The sequence below is a fragment of the Miscanthus floridulus genome, chromosome 14 (genome assembly GCF_019320115.1).
Source record: "Miscanthus floridulus cultivar M001 chromosome 14, ASM1932011v1, whole genome shotgun sequence".
In the NCBI taxonomy this organism is placed as follows: domain Eukaryota; kingdom Viridiplantae; phylum Streptophyta; class Magnoliopsida; order Poales; family Poaceae; genus Miscanthus; species Miscanthus floridulus.
In genome coordinates this window covers 8,232,678-8,253,807 of record NC_089593.1, presented here as the reverse complement: position 1 = coordinate 8,253,807, position 21,130 = coordinate 8,232,678, and the positions used below count along the sequence as shown (strand labels likewise).

At 43.8% G+C, this 21,130-nt stretch overlaps 1 pseudogene; it reads right to left on the bottom strand.

The window, feature by feature from the left end:
• Window positions 1–1,969: 1,969 nt before the first annotated feature.
• LOC136504160 (uncharacterized) lies at window positions 1,970–6,228 on the bottom strand (annotated as a pseudogene).
• Between the last annotated feature and the right edge of the window lie 14,902 nt (window positions 6,229–21,130).

The window sequence follows — 21,130 nt, the reverse complement described above, 5'->3', positions numbered from 1 at the left end:
AAATAGAAGTGGGTCTCGGCCATGGCAGGTGTTGAGCACCTTGGGGGACTATGTGTCCATGCTTGAGAGTGCTTAGGAGCCCTCCATCTCACACATACTTGATAGTGATCATCCGATTGTGTGAGTGAGCGATTCTAGTGCGATTGCATTGTGAGGTTGCATCGAGTGGCACTAGGTGATCGAGTTGCAAGCCGGTGGTGCTTGTTACTCTTGGAGGTTGCCACCTCCTAGATGGCTTGGTGGTGGTCTCCGTCGAAGCCCGCAAGAAGCCTGTGCGGCGCTCTGGAAAAGTGCTTGTGAGGGGCATTATGCTCGCCCCGCGGGAGCCACGAAGAGCAACTCTAGTAAAGCGTGTCATTGAGCTACCCTCACTCAAGGGGTAGGTTCTTGCGGAGCCCGACGTGCGGGCTTAGCGGGTGATGCTAATTAGCCTCCGAATCACCAAGTGAGCGGTCGACACAACGGGGACTAGCGTGTTAGCAAACACGTGAACCTCGGGAGAAAAATCATCGTGTCAACCTTGTTCTTCCCGTTGGTTTGCATCCCCACTACACAAGCTTGCAATTACTTTTATACATATTAAGCTTGTGTAGTTGCTCTTGCAATTAGATAGCTTGTGTAGCTTGCTAATTACCTTCTTGCTTGTGTAGCATAGAAGTAGCTCCCTTGTGTGGCTAATTTTGTTTTAGTAACCTTGTTAGTCATATTGCTTAGTTTGTGTAGCTAAGTTTTTGTGCTCTCTAATTAGGCATTGGTTGCCTTGTTATTGAGCATTGCTAGTGAGCTTAGTTAGCTTTGTACTTTTGCTTACTAGCATGTGTAGGAGCTCCCTTGTTGCTTAAAGTACTAGTGACATATGTTTGTGTAACCTTGCTCCTAGAATTGTTTAGGAGAGTTCTAGCTAGCCCGGCACCTTAGTTGCATAATTAGTATCTTTGCAAGGTGCTAGTGAACATATATAGAGGGGCGTAGTATTGGCTAGACCGATAGTTTTAATTCCGCATTTGTTTCGGTTAGCCAACGTGATTCAGTTTCAAAAAGGACTATTCACCCCCTCTAGTCGCCATTTCGACCCTTTCAGAGGCTAGCCACAAAAAGGCAATTGGAGGATGAGTTTGATGATGTCGCATGAAATGGGTGGATTGGTGCACAAACCTAGAATTTTTTTTAAATGTCGTTACTAGTAATGATGTATGAATAATTAAGTACTATGAAAAGTGGTAATAATATATAAGTATTGTGTGGTTAAGTTTGGGGTACGTGTCCTCTGTGAATTTGTATCTGAATTTGTTTGATTTATTCTTGGGAGAATAAAGCACGTACCAATTGATAAAGTTGGATATTCAAGAAACAGTTACGAGGACAAAGATTGATGAATATAATTATTTAATATATTACTGATGAGACACTGGTAAAAGTTACGACATGACATCAGTATGACTCCGTAATTATGTGAACTTTGTATCATGACTACTACGCCAGCCGAACTCACAATAATATTTACGACTTATGTGGTACGAACACACGGATTTACGAGAATATTTTAATAATATCAAGGAACCACATACTGAGGAGGTTGGATATCTGAGGATAACATGGTAGAATTTTGTATAATGCATACTGCTCCGGCCGTAACTCACAATAATATTTACGTATTCGGTGGTATGAAGATATGGATTTACGAGAATAGTTTAACAATTGGTAAACCACAAAATTGACAAAGTTGCATATCCAAAATAAAAATAGTAGATTTCAACACAAAGTGACCATAGTATAGGTTCGGAGTACAGATAAATATGTCACACAATGAATCCCGTAAAAGAAGTGAAACTAGGAAAACAAGGTATCAAATTTGATTTTGGTAAAATGGCTCGTCGTTGACCAACAGTAGTGGTGAAGTAAAAACACAGCATTTGAGGCATCCATATTTATTCTGGCATTCCAAAGGAGAATGGTCCGAACGTGTTGTTCATCGACGTGGCTTGAGTGCTTGTAGTCCAGCAGGAAGCTTCTCAATAGTGTTGATTTGGTGATAGATGGCGTAGTAGAGAAGCTGATCTCTAAACATTGCCGCATTTTCCTGGTTTTGCAGTGAAAGGAGATCAGCAACATTGCAACACAGAGGCAGAGTCTTGGATGACAAAGTAAGTACAATGTTAGGATGTACCGTGAGGATTGGAAGATGGAAAGATTCACCATTCCATAACTCCATGAATTTGATGGCAAAGAATCCACTGTTGGTGGCATCGCCCTGTAGAGGGACAGGTAGGATGGGTCGCCTGAATTGAGTAAACGACTTAAACTTACCATCTGTGGCCTCCTTGAACAGAAGAGTGAGCCTTGGAATAATTCTGTTTCCCACGACTTCATGGTAAAGCCTATGGTCATCAGGACTAGAATCGAGTATATCTATTCGGTCATGTATAAGGTTGATGCAGTAAACTGTATAGTGGTCCTCCTCCATAATCGGCAAAAAGAACTGCCAATTCCCAAAAAGATATTAGTAAGGAAACTGTAATTAATATACATTTCATGGAATGAGAAGTAGTACTTATTAGCTTAACATTAGTTGTGTCAACAGCAGCAATGTCACTCTCTAGAATTTCAAGGGCGTTATGAAACTGCCACTCTTCGAATTCCTCCTCATCGTCCATATTGACGTATTCCTAGAAAGACAGTTGAGACATATTAGTAAGAAGCTGAAATTTTGTTGGCACAGTTTTTAGGGTGTTCTTTGTGTGGACTCACCCCAATCCGGTGGGATAGGAACACCCTATAGCCACCACCATCAGGCATGCGGACTGATTTGTCATGGCTCAAGCATTGAACAAGGTAGGACATAAATTTGCTTGAAAGCTCCTACTCATTTGTGAAGGAATCTAATATTTCATTGCCAGTGAATTCTATGAACCCTGTGCTAATGAAAACCTGACTGGTATGGGAAAAATGTAGTCGTCAGTAACTTGTAGGATGATACAAAATTTGAGAAGGGGTCGTAAGCCGTACTTTAAACTCTTGAGACTAGGGAGGAACTTCTTCCTCACAGCTAGTGCCTTTGACATTGGTACTCGTGTTCGCATTGGATCACCTTTAAATGGCGACACGTACTTGGATGGGCGTCTTGTAAGGCGTTGTGGTTTTGGATAAACAGCAGCAGGTAGTAGGGGCTCATCATCAATGGTCCTATCAGGTCGTAGAACCTGTGCTCATCTGAAACAGTAAAATTGTAGTAAGCAGCTTGATAAAAAAACAATAATGGGGAATGAACGTGTGGAAGGCACCTCATTAGGAAGCTGATGTTGGGTCTGTGTAAGCACAACAGGATCTGATGTCACTGTGTCGGTTGTTGTAGTTTGTGGATGGGCAGCAAGTAGGAGGGGTTCATCGTCAATGGTGGGATCAGTTCGTAGAATCTGTGCTCATCCCCAAATAGTAAAATTGTAGTAAGCAGCTTGATAAAATTACAATAAAGGGGGGAATGAACGTGTGGAAGGCACCTTTTCTTGAAGCTGATGTTGGGTCTGAGTAAGCACAGTAGCCTCTGATGTCATCGTGTCAGTTGTTGTAGTTTGTGGGTGGGCAGTAGGTATAACAGATGCACTAATGAGGTCAACTAGAGAATCCAGGTATGAGGTTCCTCCATGAACATTGACGTTGGGGCCTGCAGCTGATATAAGTAAGTATTATGATGATATTTGATCAAACTAATTCAAGAAAAAACATACTGCCAATCTATGATGCTTGTCCAGTGCCTCCTTGGTCCGTCGCCTGATCCAGAATTGGAGGAACAACATCACCAATTGTCACATCCGTGTGAACCTGCATATACAAAAATCACATGTTTATTGACTGACTAAGAAAGTTGTATAGTAAATAGTATAGCTATATACTGCAATCTTAATGTGATTGGACATATGGTAACTAGAGATCAAACCGGTGAGTGTTCATGATCCAATTCCTGTTCTAACTCGGCATTCGCTGTGGCATCAGTGGGATGTGGTGCCGCTGCGTTCGTGGGACTGTTCTGTTGCAGTGGCACATGTGCCTCCTGGTGTATATGTTGGTTAGTGACATATCCTGAAACAAAGAAAATGAAAATTAGTGGAGACATAACTGCAGTTGCATGTTTCATGAGGAATCTGCAACAGGCATTTACCAATACAAATAGCAACAGATATCTGATTTCGCCTACCTTCAGACTGATTTGGCACCTCGGTTACATGTTCAGACTGTACGCTATCTCCGTTATGGATATCATGCATGTCAAGATCGTTGGCATCGGCTTCATACATGGATAAATAAATAGGGTAAGATTAACTATTTTTTTTTGAACAAAAGAGTCAGTAGCGGGTAGATCTGTGGACCTGCACTAGGCGCGGTTGGTTGAGCCTGGTGATCTATGCTGTTATTCTCACAACTCTGGTTCTCCAAAATTGACCGCACCTTTGCAACGAGCTGGTCATGTGAAGCTTGTAGCATTAGTTGTCCCTTGTTTAATAAAGTTGTTGCCTTTTTCGATTTGATATCAAATTGTGCCAAAGCTTGCACTAACAGCTTCCTCTTTGGCTTAGCAACAGTCACATTTACTACTCCACCTAGTTCTGAAAGAATGCTAGGGAACTGTATATTAGTCACAGGTTGTATGTTTGCTGGCTTTTCTGGAATAGAATAATGAGGCATGTAGTAAACTGTATCATTGATGTCCCTAAGCTGCCCACAGAAAATGGAAATAGGTAAGTGGCAGTAAATAGGCATTGACACATAGGACTGCGTTTAAAAATGGGGGACAATAGTTACTGTGTCTCACCGGTAATCACCCAAATGTGACCTTTCTTTGGTCGTCCTTTGTCTTGTCAGCAGCAATTATTTGTTTGATCAAATCTTGATTAAAGTACTTGGCACGGGGAATATCCTTGTGATTGATCTGGTGGTTGCAGCGTAAGTTATCCAAATAAACTATCTACACCGAGAAAAATGGAAATATGGGAGAATAAGTTTACTGTAATACATGTGGGTACCTAATCAGCTATCATAATATTTGAAGGAATAATATGTATGATAAATGGGAAACTGACCAACAGAAAAATCGCGCATCCTGTAATTGAAGGCGAAACTTTTGTTGTTCTATCAAGTCGCCACGTGCATGCAGCATCTCAGATTTCATCAGTAACAGCCTTGCACCAGTTCAAAGTGGGTAGTCAAGACAAATTCCTAGCCAAATAAACATCTTTCGCCCCGATGTTGTTGTCCGAGGAAGGAAACAACAGCTTGTTAGAAGCGATCATGAAGAAAATTTTAATGCACATGACGTCGTCAAGCATCCTAGAGTCTAACTCAATGTCGGCCTCCCAGATCTCTTGCAGATACTTGGTGTGCACATCCTCATCTTCTTGTAAACCAATAAAATCCTTGAAAGCAGACAGGGCCTTGCATGCTTCCTGGTTTGTGTGTAGAGATAAATCTTCGCCACTGTCTGGAATGCCAAATGCTTGCTTAACAGCAAAAGGGTTGATATGTATAACCCTATCTTTACCAAGAACCAATACCATAGTACTAGGGTCTAGCCTATCATACAAATACTTCAACATTTCTCTGCTAACTAGCTTGTCTGTTCGGATCTGGAGGTGGCCACCAAAATTCATATTATTGATTCTGGTACGCTGGCTCATGGTAAGGAGATCAATAAATGAGATGAAAATTGAAGGTGCACAATGAACAGTTGGTGCATTCAGATATTTGGTAACCTTTTGCTGTTTAGGCTGTAGAAAGGAGACATAGGACTTGTGTAATTGTTCAAAATAAGTGCTAATTAATAAAAAAGAGTGAAAATAAGGAACCATTATGGTAAGAATGTAGTGGGGTACTGTTTGGGAGGGGCATTTAGTCGCAACAGTATACCTTCATATGTGGTTCCGTGCGAGGGGCATTTTTCGTCTGCAGTTTTCCATCTCTGCGTGCATTGACCACAACATTTGTAGTACGGCATTGATTATTGTTCGTTACCGGATGCCTAGTTGGGGGTTGCATGAAGTCGTCATCATCATCGTCCTCCTCTGATCAAGGGTGTGCCGATGGTCCTGGACAATGTGGTGGCTGCTGATGAACTGGTTGAGGTGGTAGTGTCTGAGATACACAAGTGACGTCACTTATATCAATGTGGAAATCCTCCTGTGTGGTGTGCAGGGTGAATGATTTCAATCTCCCCTGAACAAGTTTAGGAGGCCTCATTTCCTATGAAAGAATCGTAAGCCATGTGGTAAGCATATTTACGACAATAGTATGAATACGTTGCAGTAAGAAATATTTACGAGAATTTGTACCGAAACTTTTTTGCAAGTTTTTGCACTAAAAATAGTTACGAGAACTTACAGTAATATTTACGAGAAATATTTTGCACTGAGAATAATTACGAGAACTTACAGTATATTTACGAGACATGTGGACAGTGAATATAGTTACTAAAATTGACGGTAAAATTTAGTTAGAATGGTCAAATTTACCATAAACAGTAACATCAATTACTACTTAAACTAGCTAGAATGATCCGCACAATTTTGGTTGAAAGCAGGAACATCAATTACTAAGTAAAATCACAAGAATCATGAAAACTTATGCAGCTCGGTTTGAGATGCCAACTCAGACCAACAATGTGCATTGGTAAACAGGGACTGCGAAGGCAAACAGAAAAGGAAAATAAAAAATTGTTCACGGAAACAAAAGTTGCAGTGGGCATCAGTGAACCAAGTATGTACAGTGTAAAATTGACACATGGATAAGATAAATCACCTCCGTAGCCTCTCTGCTAGCCTGATGTGGATCTGCAGAGTAGAGATGAGCAGGCAGCTTCCCAGCAGACAGCAGAGAAACGAGCAGGCAGCTTCCCGGCGTGGATGTTTGGGGCCTCTGCAGCAGCCACTTCCGATGGAGGATTGGGGCCTCCCCAGCAGCCAGTAAGAGCAGTGGACTGCGCTAATCAGGATGCCGTGGTAGGGGGCTGAAGTATAGAGGAAGCTGCAACGAAATTTGGGGGATATTCGTTCGTTTCTGGATCAATCCTGCATTGATATGGAGAAGCAGCCGAATCATATTCTTGCGCAGTGATCTCGGATTGTAGCAGGATGAAGGGCGTCGGCAAATCAGATCAGGATCTTCAATGGCAAGCAGGTGCGGGGGCGAGGGGAAGGGCGGCAGGAGCGAGGGCGACGGCAAATCCGATTAGGATCTTCAATGGCAAGCAGGTGCGGGGGCGAGGGGAAGGGCGGCATGAGCGGGGGGCGAGACGTGGGTGCGGGGGAAGAGGCGCGAGGCGCGACGAAGAGGGCGGCGACGGCGGCAGGCACCATCTGGAGCGATGAATGAGGATTCATTGCGGTGAATGAGGATTCATTGAGGGGAGCGGTGAATGAGGATTGAGACGTTGGCACAACATGAGGTCGGACCGGATCAGCCCGGCGCGGCACGGCGACCCGGCTACAAAATATCATATTCTACAGCTACAGAGTAGTCGTTCTATATATATATACTAATTTATATACTAATGCTTCCTGCTTGTGTGCAACTTAGAATATATAGAGTTAGGAAGCAATTACTCCTAGTGCAACCCTTTGTGAAGGTGATGCATAACTTTTATGGAAATTGATGACAAAGGGGGAGAAATTGGTACAAAGATATTGCAATTGAAAGATTGCATGACATAGGGGGAGTGTTGTATGGTATTGGACATGCACATGGATCAAGAGGGAGCAAGATTGAAGAATGGAAATGAATCAAAATTCTTAAACAAGAGAAGCACACAAGTAGGGGGAGCAACCTCATGAGCTTGGTTAATTGCAGTTGATATGTGCATAGTTATGTGCTTGCTTGCATTTGCATAATTTTTAAATTGATATACATGCTTGTGTGGTGTATGCTAGTTATAGAACTTGATTGATGAATTGATAACTAGTATGCATAGGTTGGTAGCTAGACTTGTATTTATCAAGTAAAACTAGAAAACCTTGCTTATAATGTTGATCTCTCATGGGGTTTCTAGTATTTATGTTGTCTATCTAACCATGATGCTAAGGATGGACTTAAATGTGCAACTCCGATTGGTATCACGGTTCAAAGGGTTATCCTATATACCTTAGCATCACTCTGTAATGGTAACACTCCCACAAATTTCATATTTATGCATGTGTGTAAGCTTGAAACCAAACTATTTTGAGCACACATGTAGGGGGAGTTATCACTATCAAGTCAGGTTTTATGTGCTTATCCAAATCTTAACAATGAGCTTAAAAGTTGGAGAAATAGCATAAAATCCAAATGTGCTTAATTTGCATATCTTTGTAGAGTTGTCATCAATTATCAAAAAGCGAGAGACTAAAAAGGTCGTTGTTTGGTTTTGGTAATTGAGTGACAATCTAGGTAGAATAATATGTGTTTATGTGAGATACATAGGTGATTAGTCCACATGTACACTAGTGTGAGCAACTTGAGCCATGGAGGTGACGATGGCTTGAATCTGTTGCAATGCTCACCTATGTGTCAATGAAGAAGCTTATTGCATACGATGCATGACATGGAGTCATGAGGCGAGGTGGAGAAGATCAAGACAAGGCTTAGCGTCGATGGACTGGTTGCAAGTTTGAAGGATAAGTCGGAGGCTTTGGAACGACGTACCGCATGTGGCAGAGAAGCTTGAGCAAGGACTTACCACCGATGGACAAGGGCAACAGTGAAGAGATACCAAGGTTGCGATTGATGAACCAAAGGTCACATGATGATATGTAGTGGATCATATCATTCAAGGAAGATCAAGCCAAGTGTTGATTCACGATGATGATCAAGAGGCTTGATGGAGGTTAGTGCTTGTGTAGCATCAACATATTGGAGAAGAAATAGAATGCGCAATGCAAAGGTATAACTTGTAGGGCATTTCATTTCACCAGTCATATATGTGTAGAGAAGTATATGACCAGGTTTAGGATAGATAGTCGTACTATTAAGAGGGGTCAACTTGTTTGCATATCGGTCATCTAGTGCCAACACTTTCCCTGAGACCCCCATAGAACCCAACCTACAACCTGGAGAAAAATAATGAAGAGAAAGCAACGGGAGAAGGAACAAATAGGGAAATGAAAAAAGAAATAGACACGGACAAAATACGTGTTTAGGCTGGATGAAAATTTAAAAGTGGCAAATTTTTTGCCTCTTTAGTATATCAAAAAAATAAGGTTATTGGATCATCAATGTTGTCGGCATGGTGTGAATCATTCCTATGCAACAAATCATTTGTTTCATTAGGTTCTATATTTTGCTTGTTTGAAGCATCGTCACCATCTACAAATTGTATGACATCACATATAAGAAACAACAATAGTATTTCATGTATTATTTAATTGCCAAAAGTTATGATAAAAAATTACCATTGATAGTTTTGATTTTTAAACGTTGGTCCTTTCTTATGTGATATGCTTCTCGATGCTTTTTATTTATTCATTCCTTTTCTCCCTAGACATTGCTTGCCATTGGGCTCTATCGCTTTCCCTCTTGCGCTATCTAGCATCGTCTTCTAGAAGGCATGAATTGGTATTTACGTCCGTGTAATATTGATATCAGTATTAAAAATTTACATAATGCACCCAATAAAATATAACAAAAGGATGTTTCGTTTTTTACCTGCATCGGTGTTGTTAGTCTTTCCTTCCAACAACAATGATGCAAAAATTACTATTTTCCATTAGATTAAGCAATAATATACCACATATTTATTTTTTATGAAAGAAAAAACATATTTAGCAAAATGCAAAAAAATACAGTACCTAAATGAAACGTCGTAGTTGATGAAAGTGCTCGAAACCATAATTCTCCAGCCTTCCGTGTATGTCCAGCAAAGGATTAAGTCCACTTTTTGCCCTTAATTATTGGGTTCGTCTAATTTTAACCATCAACTACAAAACCGTCTAATGCTAGTATCCAACTATCAAAACCGTTCACTTTTAGCATCTGGGCGCGGGTGAGGCTGTTTTGCCCCACGTGGAGCGGTTTTAACCACATCACGCTGGTGTTGACCTCCATCTCAGTGACATGTCGGGCCCACACGTCATCGACTCATCCCCTCCCTCTCTATCCTCACGGCCACTCCTCGACGCCTCCTCTCTCGCTCGCGGTGGGGCGGGCACTGCTCTCTCACGGGCGCTACTGCCTCCGATGCGGCGGCGCTGGCCTCGGCGTTGACCATTCCACGCTGGCCCCTCTCTTTCCTCCCATCACCGGCGGCGAGCAGGCTACGGGGACAGCACGCAAGCAGCATGGTGGTACGCGAGCAGGCTGCGGCGGCGGCGCGTGAGCAGGGCGGTGGTGCTCGAGCAAGTGGCAGCGGCGGCGCCCGAGCAGGCTACGGCGGCTGCCGTCTCCCTGTGCCGCAACCGAGCTCGCCGCGGACGCCGCCTCCATGCGCCACAGCCGAGCTCGCCGGTTCTGCCTCCAAAATTCGTCACCTACACTCGACCTCTCTTCAATTCCTCTTACACGTAGCCTCCCGAGGTTCCTAGCTACCTTGTGGACGCGGTCGCACAGGCTTTCGTGCACCAGAGAGCTCGTCCTGGCTATCTGATGCAGCGGAACCACGGCAGCGGCATCGCGTGCACGCGCAGATGATGGCTCGGCATGGGCGAGACGTGGCGCAGCGCTGTGCCCAACCAGGCACGCAGTGGCGGCAGGGCTCTCAGCCATGGCGTGGACGCAACAGACACACAGCTCGGCGTGGCAGAGCCAGCGTGCAGCAAAGGCACGCGCGGCAACGGGTCAGCCGGCCAGCCGTCGAGCGTTGCAACGACAAGGGCACGGTTAGGTGCGGCAGCGAGGACGCAGCAGGTCAGCAGGACTGGCCAGGGCAGTGACCGGAGAAGCGGTGACGGTAGGGCGAGGCTAGAGTGGCTCAGCCATGGGACGGGCGCAACAGCGGGTCGGCCAGGCGAACTGCTATGACAGCGCGGCGAGGCAGCACGGTGCAGGGCGAGCAGGCGCTCGGCCCTCGACGACCGGACGCGGTGACCGCGGACACCGGCCGAAACAGAGTACTGCACGATTTTTGGCGTGCGTGTTTCTTAGATTTCACTGTGGCACTCTAGCCTGTTCAAGTTACTAGCCCCAAGCTTGCACTTAGAACTACAACTTTTATTCAGGCACTTCCCGATTTCAAGCAACTGGTAGGGAAGAACAGAGGCCTCAACATCGGTTTGTCAGGCTGTGCAACGTGGAGAGGGAGGCGTGGTCAAAACCGCTCAACGTCAGTCAAAACAACATTGCCCCTGTCCAGGTGTTAAAAGTGAACGGTTTTAACAGTTGGGGTACCGGTACTAGACAGTTTTATGATTGAGGGTTAAAATTAGACCAACATAATAGTTGAGAGACAAAAGTAGACTTAATCCTCCCGCAAAAATGGCCACTCAACTCTTGGTAGTTTCTTGTGCACGTCTAGCAAGATCACCAACTTGGATTTTAAATGAGCTTCTCGTGAATACGAATAGAGATTGTAGTTGGACGAAAAAAAATGTGGTAGAAAATTTGCCTCTTTACTGTTATCTCTACCACCTAAAAAATACCTAATCGTATCGTCTGCGTTAACCCCGCTCCAGGCGAACCGCGAACAACGTAACGCATTCACCGCGACAAACCTATACTCCAAAACCGTTTCCTTTCCTTTACCACCGCGACCCACGTATACTCCGAAACCGTTTCCTTCTTCGTGGCGCTCTACCTCATCGCGGTGCGCACGGGAGGCATCAAGCCATGCGTCTCCTCCTTCGGCGCCGACCCGCGAATCAGGCGGCGTGGCCCTAGATGCTCCTCGCTGTGGACATTATATTCATCTTCTTGCTTGCCTTGCCAGATTGAAGGCAATAGGGGGCGGGTGCTGCGAAAGACAATCTCGATCGACCGAGTTCCTTTCTTCAGATCAATCAGAGAGAGCGAAAGAGGGATCGTCTCGCGGCGACGATAACGATATGCAGCAGAAGAAGGAGGAGGTGGAGGTGAAGGAGGAGGAAGAGTCCATCTCAAGACGAAGAAGACGACGGTGGGCGGCGGCGAGGCCAACAACAAGCCAGCGACGAGGCGGGTGAGTGTGGACCAGGAGACCATCGACGTCATGCTGAAGCAGGCGGAGCGGCTCCCGCCTAGCCGGCCTTTCCCTGAACTTCCCGAATCCATCGACCGGCTGTGCCAGGGGTCCCGCGCCAAGCTGAAGAGGTCCGACGAGCGGGACGCGGACATCCTCAGCCAGTACTGCGCCATGGGATACGCGGAGGTGAAGCTCCTGCCGGAGGAGCTCTTGTAGGAGGAGGACAATGGCATTACCGCCGTCGAGGAGGAGGTGGATGGATCGGAGATGTCTAGCTGGCTAGCTTATAGGTCAATGCCATTGTGTGTGCGTCCAATTTACAGGTTTTCTACAATTATTATTTATTGTTACTGGTGTAGTGCATTCTGGTCATGTAGGTTGGATCCAGCCGTCACTAGTAGCGAATAGACCTTTGATCCTCGGTTAAAATGGGCTCTAGTCAACGGCTACTGCGTCAGACAGAGGTGGTAGGGACCTTTAGTCCCGGTTGTAGCCACCAACCGAGACTAAAGGTATACTTTTACTCCCGGTTGGTAGCTCCAACCAGGAGTAAAGGTCTACTCCCGGGCCGTGGCTATGCCCGGGGTTGAAAAGTTACCTTTAGTCCCGGTTGGAGCCACCAACCGGGACTAAAGGTCCCCCTTTATATCCCGGCCGTCTCCTTCCTCCCCGAGCCCGAGCTCAGCATATTTTAAAGCTCACTGCAGTAGTGTTCTTGCTTCCTCCCTCCCTCCATTATTCCTCCATTCATTCTTCGATTCATCCATCAATTTCTTCGATTTCTCCGTCGATTCTTCAGTTGTAAAGGTTACCAATCTCATACTCTCATTTTCAACATTGTCTTATCTCATTTTGTTCACTATATATATATATATATGATTCTTTATTGTGGTTTTTTTCATTTATAAGTAATTTGAGCTCAAAATCACTTCAAGCTTGCATATTTACATGAAAGAAGGTTAAAGTAGCTAGTTGAACTTGCGGACCGTGTTCATCTCGACGACCATGTTCTCTGCCGAGCGGTAACGGACGTTAAGGAGGAGCTTTGATTCTACGAGGGAGAGCGGCAACGGTCGTGGAAGACCGTGTTCCCTTCCTCGTAGAATCGGAGATCTTCCTTGACCAAGTACGGTGCCGTCCGGTGGAGAAATGCTCGCCGAGATGATCACGTAAGCAAGTTCAACTAGTACGGATGGTTATTTATTCACATGTCCCAATATCGTCGTAGTAGTCTGTCAATCACCGTACTTTTTATTTTAACTTTTTATGAAATGAAAAACTTAGAAAATAGTTAGAAAATTATAGAAAATCCATACTAGTTGAACTTGCGGACCGTGTTCAGCTCGGCGAGCATGTTCTCTGTCGAGCGGTAACGAACATCAAGGAGGAGCTTTGATTCTACGAGGGAGAGCGACAACGGTCGTGGGAGACCGTGTTTCCTTCCTCGTAGAATCGGAGCTCTTCCTTGACCAAGTACGGTGCCGTCCGGAAGAGAAATGCTCGCCGAGATGATCACGTAAGCAAGTTCAACTAGTACGGATGGTTATTTATTCACATGTCCCGATATCGTCGCAGTAGTCTGTCAATCACCGTACTTTTATTTTAACTTTTTATAAAATGAAAAACTTATAAAATAGTTAGAAAATTATAGAAAATCCGTACTAGTTGAACTAGCGGACCGTGTTCATTTCGGCGAGCATATTCTCTGCCGAACGGTAACGAACGTCAAGGAGGAGCTTTGTTTCTATGAGGGAGAGCGACAACGGTCGTGGAAGACCGTGTTCCCTTCCTCGTAGAATCGGAGCTCTTCCTTGACCAAGTATGGTGCCGTCCGGTGGAGAAATGCTCGCCGAGATGATCACGTAAGCAAGTTCAACTAGTACGGATGGTTATTTATTCACATGTCCCGATATCGTGGAAGACCATGTTTCCTTCCTCGTAGAATTGGAGCTCTTCCGTGGCCAAGTACGGTGCCGTCCGGTGGAGAAATGCTTGCCGAGATGATCACATAAGCAAGGTCAACTAGTACGGATGGTTATTCATTCACACGTCCCGATATCATCGCAGTAGTCTGTCAATCACCGTACCCAAACGTAGTATATATATAAATATAAACGATAATCGATTGTTATGTGTGTACACTCCCATTTTTCTGTTAATTTGCGGAAATATCATGTGAATTACTTACCTGCCGCAGTAAAAGACGAGAACACAATGACCATTAAAAATATCATTGTTTAGAGATCTAGATAATTTTATAGTTTCTTAATTTTATTTGTTTATAAAAGGAGAAATTTATAGTGTATTAAAAAATGAGTATAGAGAGTAGATGGCAACTGCTTCCAGGTTCTCGGCCTCTCATGGGTTTCCAAAGCGACTTAGGCCGGGCCTCCCTCTCATTCCATGCGGCAAGTGTCGTGATGAGACGAAGATTGTGATGGAGTACCGAGTGAAGAAGGAGGGTCCCAACAAGGATCGTATCTTCTACAAGTGTCCGGATCGTAATGTGAGTTATTTTATCGTATTTAATGATTATGGTTAGTTTATACCTATTTTCATGATGGTTGTGATTAAAGTTCTAATTTTTTGTTTTAATTTCAGTGGGATGGCAGTGGACGATGTTTAGGCTTCTACTGGGAGGAAGAGTATGTTGAACTCGTGCAAAAATATCTTGCACAACAGGCAGATATGGCGGCTAATGAGGCAGTGATCCAGCCGAAGAAGCCCAAAGATGTTGCACAATCGGAGGATCTGTCTGTTTTAGTTGAGATTGGTCGCGAAATCCTTGTGCTCCTGAAATGTATTTTAGCTTTAGTTGTTTTAGTGGTAGTTGGGATTGTCTACATTGTAGCGATGCTTTCATAAATTTGTATCTTTTGTGGTGGCACGCATGTTGTATAAATAATTAATTATGATCTAGGTTTTAATATGGTATTTATGTCATGTAATGCAGATGAGCCGTCATTGGATGTATAATGCTGATCGCCGCTCCCAAGAGTTCATTGACGGCGTGCATTCTTTGTTACGTGCGGCCGAGGCAAACAAACGCGATGGTTTCATGTGCTGCCCATGTGCCATATGTAAGAATACGGTGGAATATCCTTGCTCAAGGACTCTTCATTCACACTTGTTCAAGTCGGGTTTCATGCCAAACTATATTTGTTGGATAAAGCACGGAGAAACCGGTGTTGTAATGGAAGAAGGTGAAGAAGAACAATGGGACGACAATGATATTATTCCCGATGGTACGTGCTTCAATGATACTGCAATGGGAGAAGCTGAAGAAGAGGTAGCCGCAGAAGATGAGCCGGCTGATGATCTTTCTCATGTCATTCGTGACGCACAAAGAGAATGTGAAAGTGAAAAGGAGAAGATCAAGTTCGAGCGGATGCTAGAAGATCACAAGAAATTGTTGTACCCAACTTGTGATGCAGGGCAGAAAAAAGTTGGGAACCACACTAGAATTGCTGCAATGGAAGGCAAAGAATGGTGTATCTGACAAGGGATTTAGAGTTACTAAAAATCCAAAAGAAGATGCTTCCGAAGGACAATGAATTGCCCGCCACTACCTACGAAGCAAAACAAGTTATCTATCCTATGGGGCTAGAAATAGAGAAGATACATGCATGTCCTAATGACTGCATCCTGTACCGTGGCAAAGAGTACGAGAAATTGGATGCATGCCCGGTATGCCATGCGTCGCGGTATAAGATCAGGCGAGATGACCCTGGTGATGTTGAGGGCGAACGTCCGCGAAAGAAAATCCCTGCCAAGGTTATGTGGTATGCTCCTATAATACCACGCTTGAAATGTCTGTTCAGAAACAAAGAACATACAAAATTGTTGCGATGGCACAAAGAAGACCGTAAGGTAGACAATATGTTGAGACACCCTGCTGATGGGTCCCAGTGGAGAGCAATCGATAGAGAATTCCCGGAGTTTGCAAATGACGCAAGAAACTTAAGATTTACTTTAAGTACAGATGGTATCAATCCTTTTGGAGAGCAGAACAGTAGTTATAGCACTTGGCCTGTTACTCTAAGTATCTACAACATTCCTCCTTGGTTATGCATGAAGCGGAAGTTCATTATGATGCCTGTGCTCATCCAAGGCCCGAAGCAACCTGGCAATGACATCGATGTGTACCTAAGACCACTTATTGACGAACTTCTCATTTTATAGAATAAAGAATGTGTACGTGTGTGGGATGAGTACAAACAGGAACACTTTGATCTACGAGCATTGTTGTTCGTAATAATCAATGATTGGCCTGCTCTAAGTAATCTTTCAGGACAGTCAAACAAGGGATATAATGCATGCACACACTGCTTCGGTGATATTAGAGGTGTATTCTTGAAAAAAATGTCAAAAGGTCGTGTACCTTGGCCATCGTCGATTTCTTCCTGCAAATCACCCCGTAAGAAAGAAAGGCAAGCATTTTAAAGGGAAGGCAAACCACCTAACCAAGCCTCGCAATCGAACTGGTGAGGATGTACTCGATATGGTCAATGATGTGAAAGTCGTCTTTGGAAAAGGACATGGAAGCCAACCTGTTCCGAACGACGCTAACGGTCACGCACCCATGTAGAAGAAGAAGTCCATATTTTGGGACCTACCCTATTGGCAAGTCCTAGAGGTCCGCAGCTCGATCGACGTGATGCACCTGACGAAGAATCTTTGTGTGAACCTGCTAGGCTTTATGGGTGTGTATGGAAAGCCTAAGGACACATTTGAAGCACGACAGGACCTGCGTTGTTTGAGAGAAAGAGACAACCTGCATCCAGAGAAGATAGATGATGGACGCCATTACTTACGTCCTGCTAGCTACACTCTAAGCAAAGAGGAGAAGGAAATCATGTTTGAATGCTTAAACAATATCAAGGTACCATCTGGATTCTCCTCGAATATAAAGGGTATTATAAATGTGCCAGAGAAGAAATTCTATAACTTAAAGTCCCATGACTGTCATGTTCTCATGACGCAATTACTTCTAGCTGCATTAAGAGGAATTCTACCTCCAAATGTACGTCTAGCCACCGTGAAGCTATGTGCATTCCTCAATGTAATTTTTCAGAAGGCAATTGATCCAACTGATCTAGCTAAACTACAGAATGATGTGGTTCAATGTCTCGTCAGCTTTGAGTTGGTGTTCCCTCCTTCCTTCTTTGATATTATGACACACCTCCTAGTTCACCTAGTCAAGGAGATTTTCACTCTCGGTCCTGTGTTCCTACACAACATGTTCCCCTTAGAGAGATTCATGGGTGTCCTGAAGAAATATGTTCACAACCATGCTCGCCTAGAAGGAAGCATCGCCAAGGGCTATGGAACAGAAGAGGTCATTGAGTTCTGTGTTAACTTTATTCCCGACCTTGACTCGATTGGTGTTCCTGAATCGAGACATGAGGGGAGACTAAGCGGAAAGGGGACACTAGGGAGGAAAACATATATTGGTATGGATGATGATTATTTCAATAAAGCGTACTACACAGTTCTACAGAACTCCTCTTTGGTAGATCCGTATATTGAGACACACAAGGATCTCTTATGATCCGAGTTTCCAGGGAAGACTGAAGCTTAGATTACGCGTAAGCACATGGAAACTTTCGGCGGTTGGTTGTGAAAAAAATGTCAAGGTGATGAGAGCATCCATGAGCAACTGTATTTATTGGCTATGCAACCATCATAGCATATCGTCACATACAAATGGTACGAGATAAATGGGAACATATTCTACATAGTAGCCTAAGATAAAAGGAGTACCAACCAAAACTGTGGTGTCCGCATAGATGCCACAGACCCGAATGGGAATAAGCAGACATATTATGGACGCATAGATGAAATATGGGAACTAGAATATGCACCTACTTTGAAGATCTCATTATTCAAGTGCCAATGGGTCAAGGTGACCGGAGGCGGGGTAACAGTAGACAACGAGTATGGAATGACAACAGTAGACCTTAGTAATATTGGGTACAAAGACGAACCATTCGTTCTTGCCAAGGATGTGAATCAGGTGTTCTATGTCAATGATATGTCTACCAAACCAAAAAGAGGGAAAAACGATAATGACTCAACCAAAGAGCCAAAGCGCCATATAGTTCTTTCAGGGAAAAGAGTCATCGTGGGAATTGAGGATAAGTCGGACATGTCAGAAGATTATGAAAAGGATGATCGAATTCCGCCATTCAAAATGAACAAAGATCCTAGCATCTTGGTAAATGATGAGGACACTCCATGGTTACGACGCGATCATAACCAAGGGACATACGTAAAGAAGAAGTTCACTGCTGTGCCCACTTGATGATATAGTGATTTAATGTAGTGTGTGCTTGAGATATTATGTAATAATTGTGAATTCAGATGTTTATTATGTTATGTTTCAAATTAAATCAATGTTTGATTTGGTGGGATTTCTCTCTCAAAAAGGTAAATTAGGATATTGAGTGATGAAAAATTAAAATATTAACGTTAAAATGATGTGAAAACAAATTTCCTGTCAAAAACTAATAGTTTTAATAATTTTAATTAAACGCTACATTTTTGCATTAACGAAATAATAAATATTAGTTACATTATGTTTTATAATTGTAACAAAAAATAAAAAAGTTAGGTTATAGATTTTTCCTATGTGCAATAAAGAAAAAGAAAATCCATATTTTTAACAAAATAATTTTATGCCTTTTATTTAATTTACTATGTGTTTAACAAAAACTATTGCATTTCTATTGTATTTAACAAGACTATTGCTTAAAACAGGCGGAAAACGAAACTGCAGGCCACCTTTACTCCCGGGTGGGAAGCCCACCCGGAAGTAAATGTGGGCTATAGTTTCGTGGCCCGCCAAAAAAAACCCTTTACTCCCGGTGCGTGTTACCAACCGGGAGTAAAGGTATACCTTTACTCCCGGTTGGTAACACGCACCGGGAGTAAAGGTACCTTTACTCTCGGTTGATAATACGCACCGGGAGTAAAGGACCTTTACTCCCGATGAGGGGATAGCACCGGGAGTAAAGGGGTGTGGCCTATATATACCAGTGCCATCTTCTTCCTTGCATTCTTCACCGATTCCTCTCCCCCTGCACCCACGCCACCCGGCCCGCCACACCGAGGACGTCGCCGCCACCCTGCCCGACGCCGGTCGTCGCCACCGCCTCGCGCGCGTCCGCTGTCCCCACACCACCCCGTGCGCCGACGACCTCGCGGCGCCTGCTGCTGCCCGCCTCGGCCCAACGCGCGCGCCAGCCGCTGCTTGGTTTGGTAAGTTTTGGTAAGTTTGTTCGTGATGCGATCTTGATCTGAACAATGTGGATGTGTACTGTGTTGTTGCGGATGTGTACTGTGTTCAAATGTTAAGTTCGTCGTCCGCGAGTGTGCACAAGCGGCTATTGTCGGCCACCAGGCCATTCCTTAACGACGACGACAAGCGTAGTCTTCGTCATTAGCGCGCGTAACTGACACGTGTCATCCAGCGACACCAATGAAAACAGCAAATTAAGCGTACGACGATACAGTGGCTAGTCACCATTTATCTTTAAAAATAGTTACAGATATTACAATTGATGTTTCAAGTTACCACCATAAATCGATTTATAAAGACGGTTGGTATATCACCCTGAAATCGATTTGTAGACATAGTTGGTAATAATGTGACCGGTCTAAAAAAAATACAGCGCAATGAAGTTCATAACCCTTTCAAGTTAGATTAAGAACTTTCTATTGAAGTTGTTGAGCTAGAAGACATGTACAACCTTTACTTGATGATATTTTCAATTAAAATAGTATATGGCCCCAAAATTATGCTTTAAATTTTTTAGTTTTTCAAATTCAATTTTAAAATTTTTCAAACGATTCTTTAATCATATAATATATAGTGTGTGATGGGATTAAAACTTTGTATGTAAGCGCCATGCGTTTCTATGTATACGGCGGAGCACCGCCGCCCTCGTTCGCCCTAGGGTTTAGGGTTTATACGGCGGAGCACCGCCGCCCCCGTTCACCCATGTGTACAAACATATATACGGCGGAGTGGAGCACCGCCACTCTCGTCACACCACCCTTTCTCTCTTCTTCCTCGCGCCCGTCCTCCGCGCGCGTCCGAGGCCCTCCACTGCCGAGCTCGAGGTGATTAGTTTGTCTCTCTGTACATTCTCAGACGGTGGCCGGAAAACTTCAAAAAATGTTATATTTTGCTGTGATACCGAATAGATCTGAAACATAGAAATTTGTTCTCCTAAACTAAAAACATTTCTCTTTTGAAAGTAGAACATTGTTTCGTGAATCTAGAACATTGCCTTTGCTCAATACAAGAATTTTTTCTATCTTCATAGATCAATGTTTGTTAACGAAATTTTATCCAAATATATTCATGTAGGGTCTTTTTTTGAAGGATTTGTTGTAGGATATATAATGGTCAAATAGGAACTCAATTTGGATACCCAGTTTGTAAACTAAGCGTTTTTTAGTTTATAAAAAATATCACATGTGATGATGTAAGCAGTTTTGGTTGGACTTGCATGCATGGCTACAGACAATTTGGGCCACAAGAAAGAAAAGTCCAAAAAGAAGATAAATTCTTATCATTTCAGAAATAGTAATGGTTATATTAGTAATAAGACACATATACTTACATTTCATAATAACTTATACTTACATGGTTCACATGGTACATAGGATCACAACATCACGCACCGACACCGCCCCGGCCCGCCTCACGTCGTCGTCGTTAGCACACCGGCCACCGCGCCGACACGTATATATACGTCATTTGTATTCATATGCATGTATATATACGTCGCGGAGCACTGCCGCCCTCGTTCGCCCATGCGTTTCTATGTATATGGCGGAGCACCGCCGCCCTCGTTCACCCATGTGTACAGACATATATACGACGGAGTGGAGCACCGCCACTCTTGTCACACCGCCCTCTCTCGCGGCCTAGTCGATCAACATTCGTATTATCGTTATCGTTAACGCTAAACAATCACACTAGGGCGAACCGCAGTGATGATGTCACCGACG